At 39.2% G+C, this 17,134-nt stretch overlaps 1 protein-coding gene across 12 annotated transcripts in view; it reads right to left on the minus strand.

Moving 5' to 3' along the window:
* The window catches only part of MAGI2 (membrane associated guanylate kinase, WW and PDZ domain containing 2), a 701,395-nt gene that overhangs the window by 372,765 nt on the left and 311,496 nt on the right, over positions 1–17,134 (minus strand). Inside the window, exon 1 of one of the 12 annotated variants that reach the window (XM_058021984.1) lies at positions 13,814–14,036. The exons of the other annotated variants lie outside the window; for them this stretch is intronic. The gene's annotated coding sequence lies outside the window, so the exon portion shown is untranslated. Of the gene's footprint in view, positions 1–13,813; positions 14,037–17,134 lie in introns of those variants that run through there. 12 annotated transcript variants of the gene reach the window in all.

Genomic DNA, 17,134 nt, shown 5'->3' on the forward strand with positions numbered 1-17,134 from the left:
TCCAGTTGCTTAACAACATTTACAGATTTTGTTCTCACAATATTTCCTTTTCAGATTTGGTTTCTGTACCAACCCATCATCAGGTTACTGTGAAAAAATAATAATATCCTTTTCTTAGCAATTACACAGTTTCCTACTATGTCAATCTCTTTGTTATTTTCTAAACAAATGCACAAAATTTTTCTTTATTATTTCTCCATTTACCACAAGCTGTTTCACAGGTCCTAACACTTTTCTTGGAGTGATTTTATACCTCTTTGATTTCTGATTTCTGTTAGTTTTGAATCAGCACTCATAAATGTGGGTGTACAATCCTTGGGTTGTTATGTTTTGGTTTCTTGTCATTTCATCACATTTATTTCCAGCTGTATCGGTTTTGCATCTCTTGGCAGAACCTACAACAAATTCACCCCCTGGGACATCAGCATTGGTCAGTAAGCTAAAAGGGACAAAAAAAGCATGGCACACACTCCTCCTACTTCATGTTACATGTGTGTAAAGTTTTTAATTTTTTTTATAATTTCCATTTCTAATGTCAGCTACAGAAATCTCCCAGTAATGTTTTGTGTGTATTTACCAAAATAGCAGCTTTCCAGGGCTTATCAAGCTATGCTCTGCTCTGAAATTTTTATATGAAAATGTATTTCTCATGAAGAATTCACTGGTCATGGTGGTACTTCTGTTCTTCTATTTGTCAGTCATCTCTTTACAGGTCATACAACATTTCTCAGAGGGGAAAAAAAAAAGGTGTTTCAGGAAGCTGAGTATCTTCATCCACCAAATGGGAAACAAATGAATTTTCACTTTGATTGTCTTAAGTGCTGTGGCCAATAAAAGTTTGTCATCTGCTTTTTTATGTATAAATTCTGTCATTCACCTCTGCCATGAAAGGCTAGAGCACCCAGGCATCCATTTGTGGCCACTTCTTACCTGTGCTGTACCTGACTTCAGCCTGCTCTCCCATCTGCCACTTCAAAAGCAGAACCTCAAAGCATCCTGGAACGTGGCTTTTTCTCAAGTGACATCTCAGGGCTGAGAGACACTTGTGAGTACAGCTCAAAGTTACCACTTCACCACAGGGCTCAGGCTCTAATTTCTCTGCAGGAGATGCTGCCTGGTTTGAATCCTCCTTGACAGAAGGGTCTGGAAATGTAACAGCCCAGAGCCACAGCGGCTCATCATGGCCAAAGTAACACTAAAGAGCTAGAAAAAATATTCAAGGAACAAAAGCTACCTCACCTACACAGAATAGTTTGTTTATGTAGTAGGATTTGTGTCACAAACTGCTATTTTTAGGAGCAGGAAATACTAATTTTTTACCACAGGACTGTGCTAGTACAGTACCTTAACTGCTGTTTAGAAACCCAGATTTTGTTTTCTGCCTGTCTGGATCTCTAGCTAGGCAAGTCCCATATTTATGTAAAACATACTTTTGCAATTATCTCTCTCTCTCTTTTTTTTTTTTTTTTTTATTAGAAGAAATAAACCCTGAAAATTACCAATTTGCTTCCTATCTTGTCAGGTCCAGGAGGAGATCAAAGGAAGACAATTAATATAGAGAGTTGGGTGCTCTATAGACAAAAAGTGTTTCTTCATTGCTGTTTCCCAATACTCAAAAGTTTATTCTAGTAGTCTTATGGAATATTGATTTTAATTGTCAGCTAGAGATTTCTTAAGATCCCTACAATACAACAGCGTAGAAGAAATGGCCTGTATTAATTTTTTAAGAAAGTCCTTTACTGAAAGTCTGGACCAAGCAAGGTCACAGGAAGAATAATTTAAGAAAATGTTGAAATGTTGAAGCAGAAAAAATAAAATAAATAAATGTGATGTGATTAAAGGGGTGTGACATTTCTCCTTTAGAGTTAAAATCATGTAAGACTTAATAAGAACACAGCAAAAATTAAAGGAGCTACAGCTAGTGAAATGTCACACATCCAGAACTGAGAGTGCAACAACTACAGCTATCATGTTTACACATGAAGGTTGTTTCACTGATCCATCATTACCACAGACAGAACCAGGAGCTCAGAAGAAGATTTGGCATAATGGAAGTCTCACCATCACACATTTTTAACAGCTTAATGATCTCCTCTTTTGTGCAGCACATGCCTTGATTCAAGGACCAAGGACAAAGCTTATTTGTGTTACTAGATTTGTGTTATTAGATTTGTTTGACACAAACTGGATGTGCACTGTGGCAACAAAAGTTAAGCCAATCTCTATTGTGAACAGAATTTTTAAACAAATTTATTTCTAAAGCATAAATTAGAAATTATTCTGCCCTGTATGGACTGACACACCTAAAAATCACCCATTACTTAATATTATGACTATGAATTTCAAATAACAAATAAAAAGGAAAAGAATTCAGTAGAAAAAAGTATGATCACAACGCAGCTAGACAGGTGGAAGGGTATAAAGCAGCAAATCTGGCTGCTGGACGAGAGATTATTCTGCAAAATGTCTGTATTTGGGTCAGTGAAGGTGATATGCCCAGTTAATTGGTGAATAGAGCACAGCACTGAAATCAATGAACAACATTGACAACTGATGGATGAGAGTGTAGTTGGTGCTCCACACATTGAATACAGAAAATCTGATTTGCTTATCCAGGAGATTTTATGATACAGCTGCCCCTGATTTTAGGGGGACTGAATTCAATGGCTCAGAGGTCTCTTCCAGTTATACACTTGTGAAAAAAATGGTACAGGTATTTTAATTTAAAAGAAAATATGCAATCTCTGATACAGTGTTCTAACTCTACTAATTTCAATACATGGTCACTATTTTGCTTCTCATTACCAGGAAATTTTAAAATAATTTAATTTGTATGTAGAAAGGCTTCAGGTTTGGTCCTTCATATGCAAAAAAATCAGTGTAAAACTATAAACTTGTCTATGAGCCTTGCAGTGTCTCTCTATTATGGATGGATAGATGAATAAGTTCTTTGAAATGTTCTAATATTGCATGGTTTAAACTTCTAAAAAATAAACTTTGTAAAATATGCTTTTATGTTAAGAATTCTGAAATCCTGGAACAGTAGAATACAGCTGTACATCTACAGAACATGTCAAATGTAGAACTGCATGTTCACAACCCCTTTAAGGTGGACACTGAATTTCTCTTTACAAATGTCTACAAATGATACTGACCAAGATTTGTAGTACCTACTGCATCAGAGGCAATCACTAATAAGTTAATAGTCAACTTAATGAATAGAAAAAGGAATTATTTGTGAAGAACTGGTAAAGAGGACTAAAATAGAGCATGATAATAATGTAAAAAAAAAAAAAAAAAAAAGAGGAGAGGATTAAGACTAATGGTGCTCGAAAAGAACTTTTGATTATTTCCTGGAATATCCTCTCAGTTTGACACTACCACCTGGAATGCAGAATGCAGTGTGGAAGCAAATGAAATTATTCACCTCTCTTGTGCATATTCAGTCTTTGCCTCTTGCCACTTTAATATAAATTGCAACACTGACTCCTCATTAACCACCATCTACACCTCTCCTCTGATAAACCCAGCACTTTTGTCATTATTACAAACAGACAAACCTTGGACCATCCTGAAATCTAATGCATCTGTAACTGTGAAAACAAAAATACTGATAGCAACATTTCAGAGACAACTAGCTCTCCATGTTTTTATTATGTGTTTCCACGTTTTGGGAAACACTCCTGAGCATAGAATTTAAAGTTAAATAAGAAGTAGGAGTTTTAGCTGAAGTAAGTTTTCTACAGTGTAACAAAAGGTTTAAAACATAATGATTTAACTTAATTTAGTATAATTGTAAAATGAAGGCGATACTTAATTCTAATCCTCCAGATGAAAGTAAGTGCCAGCACTGTATCAGGAGAAATTTACTGTGCCAACTATTTAGAAGGAATTCATCCCCCTGCTGGGGAGGAAGGGGTGAACTTCCTCTCTTCCACTGCTAGCAAAACACCACTGATTTTGAGCAAGTAATTGCAGATTTGCACCACAGTGCCTCAGATCAGAGTATGGCTTGTAATAAAGCTGCAGTATGTTTCAGGACTGAAGACACTTCTTCAAAGACTTTAAGATAAAGCACGTTTTAGACTTCTATTTAATCAGATTTCATTCAGGCTGAGCTTCAAGGAACCTGAGTGTGAAAGTGCTGGAAGCTGACTTTCTGCCACAAACCACAATTTTCTCATTCTCTCACATAACACTGCACCACAAAGCACCCAGGATTTGGGACTGTTCCTCTCACAGTGCTTCCCCTCTGCCTTTTGTCATGGGTAGGGATGCTGTGTAGAGGCCACAATGACTGGGTTTCTTCATCCTCACCCTTCCACCCTCTTCTTCCTCAACAGCCTGTGCTTCACCAGGATGCTGAAAACCCGCACAAGACTTTTTCCCCTGGTGAAAGCCCTGACATGAACCCCTCCCCAAACTGCAGTGATGGAGAGGAGCCTGGTACAACACACCAAACACTTCTGGAGGGAGGGATTTGTTATGGTGGGATATGGATGTTTTAGAGCAACAGAAGAATGGCATGAGCATCAGGAGCAAGGAGAAGAGCCTGGGGTGGAAGTGAAGGTCTCCACTGACCTGAAAACCTTACCACCTGGGGAAGGAAACTTTATCACTGGTTTCATTCTCCTTCAACACAATCCAGCTCACAATTCTTTTTCTTTTCAAAGGCATTTTTCTCCTTACTCCTCAGGTTCTATAAGGCAAAACCATCCATTCCTGTTAAGTAGCATGGTGTGTCAGTTTTCTGGCATCTGAGTTAAACAGTAACCATAAAGAACACTTATGAGAGACAATATCTGTTCTTGATGTCAAGTCTTTCCAGAATGGGGAACTGCTTTTAAATAACCTCTTTGAAGAATGAAATAGAATAGTTTCCTGATAATTGTTTTATTTCCATGGAGAAGTGAAGGAAAAGTTGTTGGGCTTATATTCTTTGCCATGACAGCTTGAGTATGTGCATAATAATTCATGTTTCTGACATCATTCATTTTACTTTTTCTTTCTCATTTCTCTTAATTTTGTATTTGGTTGCTTTCTCTGTTTCTCTATGAACTGTTTGATTTCATTCCCTTTTGGAGCTTTATTCCAAGCCTTCTGCTCTCAGCTCCTCTCCATGCCCTTTCCTCCTCTGTGCCACTCACTGAGCTTGTTAAACACTCCCTCCCACTCACTCCTTGGTGCAGAGATAGCTGGTTACAAACCTTTGTCACAATGGCCAGAACCTTTGACAATGGCCATTTCTCTCTGTCAGTGTAAGATGCTCACCCCAAGACTCAAGGATAGCCATTTTCAGAGAGAGGGTCAGTAATTTTAAGGGCAAACAGTTGTCTCTCACAGATAACTGTACTGCACTCAAAGACAGAAATGATTTGTTCATCAACATCTACCTATTTCAATCCAATCTCCCTTCACACCTTTGGGGAAAGGTCAAAGAACCCTAAAAAGGATGAACAAACAGGCAAATCAAATTCATATGCAAAGTTATAAGATGAAGTGACATTTCGAAGGCATGCCTGCAAAAAAATAAGGAGGAAAATATTCCCACCCAGAGAAGAGGTGATTTGATGGAGAATACTATGATCCCAGAAGAGGAGGCACATTCTTTGTCAAACACTTTCCTATATTTTTTTGATAGTAATTGCCTAAAAATGAGTTTATTCTGATTGCTTTTATTTTCTCTTTTTTTTCCCTTTTTGGATTACTGTGCTTTGCCTTTGCCAGGCATGACTCATATGCACAGAAATGCCTTTATCATAAATGAAACACATTTTCAGATTTACATGCTGACTTAGCCAAAACTCAAGGCTTTTGACTTTTCAAGTTTTAAAGTATTTCTAATAATGGCAGGAAGGTCTGATGTGCTTGAAGATATAAGGCTCATCACCAAGGCAGCAGTAAGCTCAGTGAAGGCATAACAAACCAATTTTCCTCCATGACTGGGTCACCCTGTACTGAGGTGTAAAGGTCTGGTTACATACACACCACTGAGCATGTATCCATGGGACCAACGCTGGAAATGACATTTCTTCTGCATTGTGTGACCACATAAATACCAATTTGTGCTTTAGAACAAGAATGTCATATCATTTGGAAAAAATCCTAGTATCCTGGTGAGTTATACTGGAAACTGGGAGGCATAAAAGAAAAGTATTACCCCACATGGCCTGGTGCTGGAACTCTTTCCCAGTGTGAAAAGCAGGATGCTGGGCCAAATACCCTGCTGTTACTCCAGCTGGGGAAACAAGTTCCATATCAAACATTTAAAATACTTTGCCAGTAATTGTTGTATTTGCTGTTGAGGTGGAATCTGGACTGTCTATCACATATTCTTATTAGAGTGGATGATTCATACACACTAAGCTTTATATACAGAAGTGATTGAAAAACACAGAATACAATAAAAAAAAAAATCTTGGTAGGAGGTAAGAGTGTGTTCTCTACCTTCAGGAGCTACCACACCTGATGTGGGCAGAGAACCTGAAATTGAGAAGATCAATGCTTCTCAAAAGCCGTGGTCACTTCACTGAGAGACTGCAGGGGCATGTGGGACTTTGCTATTAAAATGAGAGTGGGACGAAGAAATGAGCAAGACAAGAAAATATTCAAGAGCTGGTCACAGTACAGTGTGCCTCTGCCAAGAACAGTCTGCACCTTATCTCTTGGCAATACAGAGCAACAAAAAGTTTTTCCTTGTTTCTCCTAGGGCTACACATCTTTTTCCATGGCCTGCTGTGGCTATTGCCAAGAGCTGTGGCAAAAGAAGCACACTAATATCAAACATTGTAATGCTCAACTAGCAGATAATACTAAAGCACCTATATTTTCTTGTGCTCTATCTCCTTTTATTTCTTTCCTGCTTATTATCATAACTATGCCATGGAGAGTTTTCTTTGAAACATTCTTTGAAACACAATAGACAGTATACATTATTTATCCTAATGGAATAGTGTGCAAGGCACCCCCCATATCTCACTTCCTCTGAATAACTTCAGGCAAGATAAAAACAGGCTGCTTTTTTTTTAGTGAGAAAGTAATGAAACCTCACAGAAGGCAATCCTCATGTGAATGAGGTTGCAAAAGTAGGAGCAGGAGATAGAAAACCCAACTTTGTTTTCTCTTGTGCTATTGAGTCATTGGAGGAGTCAGGTGCAGGTACTTACAAATAGCAGGTACTTACAAATAGCAGGTACTTACAAATAGCCACATACAAATCCAAGAGCAATATATTCAAGACTTGGGAAGGGCCCTGAGAACCTGACTATCCCTACAAAGTTGCTTCTGTTTAAAAATGACTGTGTACTTTCTCTGTCTCAGCTTCCCAATTTATTTTCACACTTACAAAGGAGTGAACCCCAATGATTTTTTCTTTTTTTTTAATTAACTACACAAATGTAAACTACTACTTGTGGGAGAGAACTGTCAACACTGGGAATTTGACTTCTTTACATATCAGCAATAAAGTATTTTATACAGGTTCCACCATTTAAGGGGCATTTACCAGTGTAAAGGAACAGTACTGTAAATGCCATTATTCTGTTGGTATGAAAACAGCAGCAAACATGCTTCCTCAGTTTAGTTTTGAATTCTGAGCAGAGCTCGTATTTCACACAGTAATAGTCAGTAACTTCCATGGACAGGGAACATAATTACAGTGTCCTAGCTCCAAATGGCTGAAGGTTGTAAAGGATAATATATAGCACCTGCTGAATCTGCAGAAGGAAAAAACCTAACACAATAAAGAGCTCCCTACTGGCACACTCCTCCTTTTTCAGAAGGACTTTCCAATAGGCACAGGCAGGTGTTTTTTGATGGTTATGTCGCTGCAGTTGGTTCAACAACAGCATTTGATGGCTGCAATGACAGAATGGGAGCATACTATCCCCTCAGTTCTTACAGGTTTTAAACACCAGTCATGCAAAAGCTAGGAAAGTTTGGAGTTACCCTTTCCTTTTGTGCAGCAAATTCCTCCTAGTGCTATCCAAGGGATACCTACCACTCATGCTATAACGGTTTCTGGGGTGCAGTGATACTCACATTTCCACAAACTGTTCACTTGTGTTTTACAGAACCTCTTTCTATTGCATCACCTGAACAAGAAACACCAAAACAGCAGTCTCCTTCTGTCAGTGAGGAGCTGTAGAGCTCCGAAGAGAGAGACACACAGGCTTCCAGTCACCCCAGTCAGTTGTGTGATCAAACAGTGAATAACTATGATCTGATCGAGCTCCTTTATTCAGCCATCTGCAATTCTCCCCAAATGTTCTAAATTTATGGAACATTACAGTGGCTGGTGTCATAATAAAGCTTTGCTTTTAGATATTCTTGATCCCAACCATTGACAGAGAACCCTAATTAGTGACAAAGGCACTGTTCCTCACTCCTCTTTGGGTGATGTGCACTGTTAAAATACAAAATGCTGGATTGTATCTGACTGTATAGCATTACTGGATGATGCCAAGCTACTTTTCAGAATTTTTTCCAATAAGCTAATTCTGAAGGTGAAAAATCCTCTAATGAAAGGGAACTCTGCCCTGAAGGTCCTGTCCCTGCAGAGGCTCTGCTCACCAATGTTTCATTACAAACATTATCACCTCCTGGATCATCATGGCTTCTGCCATCACAGAGATGAGTACAGCCACTCCAACTTTGGCCAATGTCATGAACAATCCTGCAGGTTTAAGCCATGACCTTGGGAGGGGAGACAGATGGAGAGCAGGAGCAGCACAGGAGTGCCAAGGCTTTGTGCTCCCATCAGAACAGGTTTCTCAGCACATGACCAAGTCTGAAGTTACACTCTCCATATCCACTTAGTCTGCTTGAATCAATCCAGACTCTAAGAGTTTCCTAAATCTTTACAAACTTCCAAAAATCTTTAATTTCTGGTATCTAGGACAGACTTTTATAGCTTCCATCATCTCTGTCATCAGAAAAGCACTCTAGCGGCATTAATTCTTCCCACTGTACTTCACTGCAATTTATTTATTTGACTGGAAAGGAAAGGATAACTGAGAAAGAGAGCTTTTATTGTGACGTGCTCTCTATTGCAATGCTTCTCACATCCATGCCCATTTGGATTCCATCACCTCTGGGTTATGAGCAATTCTGTCAATGGGGATTGTCATGGCTGTAAAGACTTAACTCCTAATACCTGCAGATTAAAATATTTTTCCCAGGCAGTTTTTTTTGTTTGTTTGTTTGTTTTTTTTTTTTTGTTAATATTTTCATAAGAAATAACAGTTAGGAGGTTGAGAGGTTCCGTGATCACCCACTGCAAATCCTATTTGCATGTTTTCTTTGCCAGGAAGGTGATAAAATGTATTTAACCTGAGCCCCTCTGCAAGATCAGATTTTCTCTCCTAAATGTTCTAGAGTGAAACTTGGCACCAATTTCAGCAGAGGCAGAACAGAGCCATAAACCCCACTCTCCTTTAGTACCATTCCTATGATCATACAGGTATTCAGGATACAGATTCATATTATAAAATTGTCCCAAGAAAGCCACCAGCTTTCATTGCTCCCTTCAGCAGTTTGAACCATGGCAATATTGGCTAAATTCTTCATGGTGTATGTGGCTGATGTTGGGATGAAAAATAATCTCCTTTTTGTTGTAGGAAGACTGATGAGATTGAGAGTATTATGTTCTGCAGGCATCTGGATATGCACCTCTCTATAACCCAGTTCCCAAGCACCAAATACTGATTTCACGTGGACTAAAGACAGACCTGGTGGCAGAAATTGCTTCTCACTGTCCCAGAACATGGAGTTCTGGGGCAGAAGGGAAAAGTCATAGATGGTAAGTGAGCTTAAATCAAAGAAGGTTTACATAAATAAAGAAGTTTGTGGAGAGTCAGAAAAAACATATGAGAGGAGAAATATAAAAAAAAAAATTAGAATGGTGACAGGAAATATAATGTCAGGTTTGAAGCATCTTGCATGTTTCCAGGAGAGTTTTCTTTATTTAGAAGAAAAGTCAACTTAACCTTCAAAGGTTAGAGAAAGAACAGACCCAGCCAACTTTCAGTTTACAGTTTTCAGCAAACTCTACTATTGATGTTTCGTTTTCTACAATAAGTAGGCAGTCTAAACGTAGGTATGCTCTGTACACAAACACCAAAGGTCACCAAAAGAACCATCCTCCTCTTCATGCCACAGCATAATGTAGTCAGAAAGCAGTTGCTACAGTGATCGGAGAGTTCTCTCTGAAACTTTTGTCTGGTGCTTTTATCAGACATGTGGGTCTGAGGTATGCTATATACATTATACATGAGGAAACAATGACAGAGGAATGGGAATAGAAATAGCTGGGATGTTCTTACAGGGAAAAAAAAAAAAAAAAAGGTAAATTATGCTGACCATACTCTTTTCCTGGCCCTGTGGGCTACAATCAGCTCTGTTATAGTGACATCATTTACAACAAACTTGATTTAAACTGGTTGCATTAGGGCAGCTGGGAATATTATATGGTCTTTAATGTTCTTAAGCTTATTTTGCAGTGAGAGCATGATGGTTTCTGTATAGGCATTTGCTACTGAAATGGGAAATAGGTGGGCTGTTTGATGAGTCTGTCAGCTGGAACACTGGCAATTGCTACTTGGACTGCTTCAATGTAAATAGAATTTTCTCAGATTTCAATACTCTGGGTCTGAGTCTTTTTTCCTGTTAGTATATACTAATCTATCTAATTCTTGTTATTATTTATTTTCATCACAACCAGAAGACAATCCTGACTTTTATGTTTATCATGTGTTTATCCATTCAGGATTCAGGATGTATTTATACAGCTTTCAGAAAGTGACAGTGAGAAATTTTCCTAGTGCCACCATTTTATTTGTGTTTCCCCTCTCCCTTTACAGAGGTCCAGTGTGTCAGCATTGCACCACGAGAAAATGTGCATTTCCAAGCAAAGTCCCTGGACAGTTTTCATTTTGTAATGACAATGAAAGTCAAAAGTAATGCTACATTTCGTAAATCAGATTTTCACTGTTAAATCCCACTTTAAATAATGTTGTAGTTAATAACCACATAATCAATAGACAGTGTCCCTAGCTGGATGTGTGTGTTCTTTAGGGTTAAATTTACTAATTTAATTCTTTCTGGAAAGTTTTCTGCCTGTAGTGATCTTTAACCCAGTTTTTCTTAATGTGTAAAGTTCTGAAATATAATTTGTTCCAGTTCAGTACTGGACTCCCATTTTATTCTGATTATGTACAAACACACCTGAAAATCAGCCAGGTTTCGTTTACCTTCCAAAACTGCAGCTGCATTCCAGTGCTTTGTAACTATGGCCAGTGTGAATAAGGCACCTGGAATCTTTCTGTCACTCAAAGCTTTTTAACTCTATTTATTTGAACACCTCCCATTGACATTTCCGCTTGTCATGGTTTGCAAGATGTTTGCTTTTCTTTTTCACAATCCCACTGTGCAATTGTGTCACTTTCCATGAAGCAAGTGTTTACTACTGTCAAATTATCTACCTGTACAGAAGGAGCAATGGGATCTGCTCAGTGTTAAAGTTCCTTTTTTGCTCCTTTCTGGCGGTAGTGGAAGCATTTAGGTCTACGAAAATGAATCTCAAAAGACTGCAATAAGTCTGGCAAGTAACATTTGGGGGTTTTATAAGTACTGCGCGCAACATGCTTTCTAAGCACCAACAAAAATAGTAGGCACTATTAAGCAGTCACAAAAAACACTGGCCACATTTTCTGGAGAGGATCCATACTACTGACAACTCCTCACAGCTACCCTTCTGCCTCCTACTTGCCCTACTTTAGTGCTGTGGAGCCACCCTATCTGCGGGAACATTTAAAGAAGTGATTTTCACTGGAGTGAAATTCCCATTTGCCCCATGAATCCCCTGGCACAGATCCCTCTGGAGAAACACGGTCCCCTTCCTCTCTGCCCTGCAATTCCCCACACATGGACAGGGAGAGGCTGCTCCCAGCTCTGGGCTGCAGCTGCTGCTCAGGGGGGCTGGAGCAGAGCTGCAGAATCACACTGAATGGCCATTCCGTGCGGGGCTCCTTCCACCCAGCACACTTGTAGTACAATTAAAGGAGTGCCTCCCCTGCTCCTCCTCTCCCCTCGCTCTTGTAGTATCTGAACGTGAACTCCCTTGGATAAACAAATGCTTGTACCCATACATATCCTTCTGGCCTTTAAGGACTTTATTCCAATGCCTTCTGTTAGGATTTTCAGTTTTACCTGCCAGCTGCACTCACCAAAGGCTGGCATTTCTTTTTCACCTGTATCATGGGCGGCACATCATTTAAGACACATGTTTTTCAACCCACTTACCTAATTCCAGCAGAACTGGCAGAAGCTGCTCTATTAGCAGTATTTATACAACACATTTGCAATACACACTTTGTAAAATTATTCCCTTTTTGTAAGCAGTAGTATTGGCACGAGGTTCTGGTTTCAGGTAAAACAACCACTGCCCACTACAGCCCCTCAGCCAGTCACACAGTCAAAGAAAGCAAAGCAAAACAAGCCAGTCAGACATTACCAGAGAGAATGGTGATTATAACAAACAACAATACAAGGGGAAAATGCATGACTATTCAGAAACTGTCTTTTGGGTACTGAAGAAGAGATCTGGAGCCATTTTTCACTAGGTTCATGAGAAAATGTCAGCACACAGATGCTACTGTACTGTCAGATTGCATCTTAATTTGGCCAAAGGGGACCCAAGCAGTCACCCCTCACAGACATTTTTAAAGGCCCATTACAAATCTGATTTATTGGTTGCTAAGAGTCTTCCTGCTATAGTCTGCAGGTTTTGCATGACATGGAGCTGAAATCCAGTTACAGATAAATGTCTGCTTCTCTGTATGATCTAAATCCATCTGAATTCAGTATTTCTTGGGCATCGGTCAAGCCTCCCCCGGTTTGCCCACCCCCTCTCCTCCTAATACCTTAAGGCAGTTTACTTCAGAATGAAGCAGAGCATTAACCTGTATAAAATTGCTAATTTGTATGTAACTCTCTTGCTGCCATAAAAAAAAAATAAAAGGAAATGCCTTTTGTTCTAAAGAGGCAGGGGAAAAAAATCAGGAACAAAAGAAATGCCTCTGCCCAGCAAAAGAAATGAGAAATTGCTGGGATATGTTTTAGATGTTTAGGCATGCTGGTGTTAACAACAACAACCATTCAAATATAAATGCTTATTTGCCCTTGTTCTTTGATATTTAAAAAAATATGATAGCTTTTTCCTCAAAAAAAGGAAGAAATTCCTTGCCTTCTGTGAAAAGCCAAAGATCATACCAGTGAAATGCATTTACAATGCTGAAGAAACACCATTCAAACTTGCTCTACTTGAACTGCCCATTGTTACAATTCAGACAATGTACAACAACAAGCACAGCTCAACTTCTAACCATGCCCGCATCACAAGGAATTAAAAGTCAACAGCTCTTCCTATTTCCATAAACTCACCTCCAAAGCCTTCATTTGCAGCTTCTCTGGTAAAAATCTACTAGCATTGGAACAGTCAATTTGTTACAGAGGCATGCAGCTCATCCTAAAGCCTCGTATTTCGTGAAGGAACTATTCTAAACAAAGACAACGTCAAAAGCTGCACAAGGATCGCTCACAGCAAGTCCAACTCAGCCCAAGTTTGGGTTCAACATCTGTCTGAACACAGCAGTGCCTCCCATTTTCGTTCTGTTCTGTGGGATTAAACCCCATCTAATCTCGTTAAGTGACCCTGACTCAGGTTCCAGCTACACTGCTTTACAAATCCAGAGAGAGAGAGAGAAAGAAAAAAAAAAAAAAACGGCAAGAAAGAGAAGGCAGCGCCTTATCCCACCTTTCCATGGCTCTCAGCCCGTCTGTCTTCGCATGATCTGCAAACCACCTGTACTGGATCCAGCCCATTCTGGGGACGGCAATAATCTCCGCGGCAGACGTAGTCTCAGCTGCGCTTTGATTTTTTCGGCACCGATGTCTAGAATCTTCTGCTTAAGCCAGGCACAGCCGCGCAAGAAGCGCAGCTGAGCTCTTTTGTTGTGCCTCTCGGAGGGCTGAGGCAGCGGCGCTCCCTCCGCCCGCCCCCGGCCGCGCTCGGCCCCGCAGCCCAGCCCTGCCCGCGCCGCGGTCGCTCCGTCCGTCCGTCCGTCCGTCCGTCCGTCCGTCCGTCCGTCCGTCCGTGCAGGGGCAGCCGCAGGCGGCGGTCAGGTGATCTTCCGCTCGGAAACCGAGAGGATGCTCGGGGACTGAGCGCACGGATCCGTGCTGGGATTCAAACTAGCCATTTACATTACAAAGCAGGGAGGGAAATAGGGCTCCGGGGAGATCGTCAGGCATCCTTCTGCTTTCCAGCTCTGCGCTGGCAATCCGCACAAGATGTGCAATTCAACTTTTCAGTGGCAATATTCATACATAGTTTGGATACCATGACACCCCTTAAATATTTAACATTAGGGGCTTATTCCTTAATAAACATAATTGTTTTTAGATGCTATGCTCGTTCTGTATCCCTTTACAGCTTCTTCCCAATTGTACATTTTTTTTTTTACAATACAATATTTAAATATTTATGCTGAAGCCATATTTAATTTCTCATCAGCAAATGGACCATACTCAACTAAAAACAATTATTAGTTCTTTATTCATATTATTATATTGCAATTCAAGTTATCTTTGATGTAAGGGCCATTACAATTAAAACTGACTCTGTATTGTATCCAATGGCCCTGCTCCCTGGGACTACCCTGATTAAAGCTACCATACGGTGCAGGGGTTTGGAATTCAGGCTCTAAAAGACTGAAAGAATTCAGATTCTGTGAGAATCCGAGTTATTGCCAAGTAATATGGAATGCCCAAATATTGTTGAAACAGTCAGAATTGCCAGCAAACAATATGTTAGAAGAAAATCTTATAGGAAACACACTGTGAGTCTTGATAAAATACTGCATTTTGAACCCCAGTTTCCATTAAAAAAATTCTATCATGTTTAATGAGACCACAATTTCACTCAAAATATTCCTTATGCATTCATTATAAAATGGTAACAAATGGGAAACACCTGCAAAACTAGGCACAAAGGGGAAATTAGGCATCCACATTTAATCAGTCTTTCTGAGAAACTAAATATGTAGATGCAATGTACCACCTATTCCAGAAGAAATCTAAAGCCATTTTCCTATGACAAGGTTGTTAAAGACTCAGGTTAAGACCAGAAAGCCTACTCATCCATCCACCACCCAACAGAGGCACTTCCAGTACTTCCCAATGTTTCCAACAATATAAAAAATAACCATTTACTCATCTTGTATTAACTGTGAGTCTGTCCACAGACACCTCAGTTCCTCTGGCACTACACACTAAATGAGATTTCCACCTTTTACTTTCTGTACTATCACTCTTATGATGTAAGCAATTCTTTTGATAAGTACACAAAGGAGCAACCTGGATTTCTTTTAGGACACTGAGGGAAAAGAGTTATATGAGAGATCATAGATTAACTTCACCATATGACTAGGCTATTATTATATCCACTAGATTGATAATAACAACTCTATCTTTCAGAGACTTACGGTTTTTAACCCTGGCACATCCTTTTCAGTAATGCTCTAGTAAGAGTGCTTCACATCATTCCTATCATAGCCAAAATTTTTGCCACAGTTCATGAAAATTCCCATAACAATATATATATATATATATATATATATATATATATATATATATGAGGCATTAATTCAAACCAGTCTTCGTGGGGGGAAAAAAAAATCATTAGACTTTTGCTTTTCTACATTTCATTTAATTATATATTGAAAAAAAAATGCCAGAAGTGGGACATCCTTGTAGAAAGATATCTAACAACTGCACACCCAACACTAGAACATGTTTAAGATGATCCCAACAATGAAGGCCACAGGAATCAACACAAGACAGGAACAAAAACAACTTCATCTCAGTTGTCTAAGTTTCTGGTTATAGGTGGAATTCTGCAGTTCTTTTGGGCACTCTGTCTAGCCACAGGTAGTTATTCTCTTAATAGTTTTTTCCTTTCACTCTCCTGAAGCCATAATATTGCAAGCAAAGTGGTGACATTCACTGGATGCAATGGGTAAAATATGAGAGAGCCAGCTGAGTAAGTCACCTGGAGAGGCTAGAAGGGCCAGACAAGCTACAAGTCTTCAGAACTCAGAATATATATTTGTGTTTTCTAACTTGGATACTGTCAGCCTCTTTATTATTATTATAAAGTCAACATAAAACTTGGTTCTAGCACAAAAATAGGCCTAAACTATCATTGGTGAAAAGGCAAATAGACACAAATTACCCTGCCTGGTACTTAAGAATAGTTCCAATAGTGTGTAAATCATGGGACTGCTCAACAAAGTTTCTGATGTAGTCAATTACTGGAATGCAGTTGTGTCGTTCTGCACAGGACTCCCCCTGAATGTGATGAGTTTCTTGATAAGCAAGAGGATCACATCTTATGCACACTTATTACAGTCATCAAAATGTTCACTTCAGCAAAGCTGAGTACAGTAGAGCTTTTCAAAAATGAAATGCTGCGGTCACCCAGCTATTGCAACGTATGGTTTACAACTCTCAAAAGGAAGCAATTTCCTTTCTAAGAAATAGAGCAGTGATTTTAGGTTTCCAAAGAAAAGCCTTTTGTAATGCCTGGGCTGCCATGCACATTGACAGGAACATTCAGACTTTTCATGTTGATGCTGTAAGTACAGGTCTAATCCACTGGAAGAAACTGGAGGCTAATCTTCCATCTGATGGCTGTAGGTATACATGCAAGTAGGTATGTAAATAATGTGTACAGACATGTATACATAATTAATAAAACCATGTAATAAATATGGATGAAAACCTGTCTCAACCATGCAGATAACAATTATGTTTTGAAAATTATGTGCAGTAATATTTATCAAAATAAAAACCAGTACAGACTGATACTTCACTCAGGAAATAAATACAGGGGTTTTTAATCATTAAGTTTATCTCCTGTAATCTTTAGAGAGGAATTTGAGAGTTTCCCAGAAGAATCACTAGTTTTAAATCATAATCTTTTAAAAATTAGAGCTTTAATTCAAACAACAACACAGACATAATCAAATTATTGAGGCATGACAAAAATAAATTAATGATCTACTTTGTCAGAGAA

Source organism: Melospiza georgiana, chromosome 4 (genome assembly GCF_028018845.1).
Source record: "Melospiza georgiana isolate bMelGeo1 chromosome 4, bMelGeo1.pri, whole genome shotgun sequence".
Classification (NCBI taxonomy): domain Eukaryota; kingdom Metazoa; phylum Chordata; class Aves; order Passeriformes; family Passerellidae; genus Melospiza; species Melospiza georgiana.